This window comes from Tachyglossus aculeatus, unplaced genomic scaffold (assembly GCF_015852505.1).
Source record: "Tachyglossus aculeatus isolate mTacAcu1 unplaced genomic scaffold, mTacAcu1.pri scaffold_146_arrow_ctg1, whole genome shotgun sequence".
Lineage (NCBI taxonomy): Eukaryota > Metazoa > Chordata > Mammalia > Monotremata > Tachyglossidae > Tachyglossus > Tachyglossus aculeatus.
Window position 1 is genome coordinate 281,601 of NW_024044870.1, and position 1,226 is coordinate 282,826.

The following is a 1,226-nucleotide window of genomic DNA, read 5'->3' on the forward strand; positions in this document are numbered from 1 at the left end:
AAATGAAGTGAATTGCCCAAGGTCACAAAGCAATCAAGTGGAGGAGACAGAATTGGAACCCAGGCCCTTTTGATTCCCAGGTCCTGGCTCAATTCGCTAGACCATGCTACTTCTCAATATGTGTCCTTAATGCACATCTACAACTACATCTACATATATCTATATAATGCCTGTAGGTGTATATGTTGTTTGGTGGGTAAAAATATCCCAGTGCTTTCGAGTTGTTTGTGACTACCTCTTCCAGGAAATTTCCCAGTAGAGGAAAACACCGATTACAAGAACAACAAAGTCAGGATTATTTTAGCTAGGCAGAAAGGGATGAGCAGAGAAACCCCATGTTTAAAAGACACATCTTGTCAAATTTAAACAGTCATTGATATTTACTGAGCACATACTGAAAGGAGAATAGGAACTTGTCTTGTCTTATGCTGTTGAGTCGTTTCCTACCCATAGCGACACCATGGACATATCTCTCCCAGAATGCCCCACCTCCCTCTACAGTCGTTCTGGTAGCATACCTGTAGAGCTTTCTTGGTGAAAATATGGAAGTGGTTTACCAGTGCCTCCTTCCAAGCAATAAAATTGTGTCTCCACCCTTGACTTACTCCTGCGCCACCGCTGTCCAGCAAAGGGGAGTTTTGACTTGTAGCAGATTGCCTTCCATTTGCTTGCCACTGCCTGAGCTAGGAATGGAATGGGTATGCCTCTGCTTGACTCTCCCTCCCGTGGTAGAGACTGGTAAAGTACTGGCAACTCTCCAGGTGTGATCCTGAGAAGGCAACTAGGTACCTGGGAGAGTATAATACAATAGTGTTAGTAAACACGATCCCTGCCTTCAGGGAGCTTAAAATCTAGTGTGAACATAAGTATACGCTTAAAGGTTGATTTAATTCTTGAAGGCACTGGACTCTCTCTTTGGCCTAGTGCTGTTTCCATGCTGCTCTGCTTGATAGCCTCAAATAAAATATTATTATTAATTATATTCATAATAATAACAACAGTAATAACAATGTCATTCATGTACTAAGACAGGATAGATGAAAGATATTTGGTACAGTCTTAACCAGGAGGACTTTTCTGATCAATTTCTAATCTCCCTACCTAAACATCCTTCAGACAGCCACTTCAGCTCTTGTTTGCCAGCTAAGCCCTTGTGTCCTCACACAGAGGAGGACTTTTTTTGGTAGTTGTTAAGCATTTTCTACGTGCCAAGCACGGTTCAGAGC

The 1,226-nt window shown here is 42.3% G+C and overlaps 1 non-coding gene across 1 annotated transcript; it reads right to left on the reverse strand.

Annotated features, from left to right (window-relative positions):
- Positions 1-641: 641 nt before the first annotated feature.
- Positions 642-779, reverse strand: LOC119923133. Its single transcript, XR_005448777.1, has one exon. It is a non-coding gene; the product is annotated as a small nucleolar RNA SNORA7 (small nucleolar RNA).
- Positions 780-1,226: the final 447 nt, after the last annotated feature.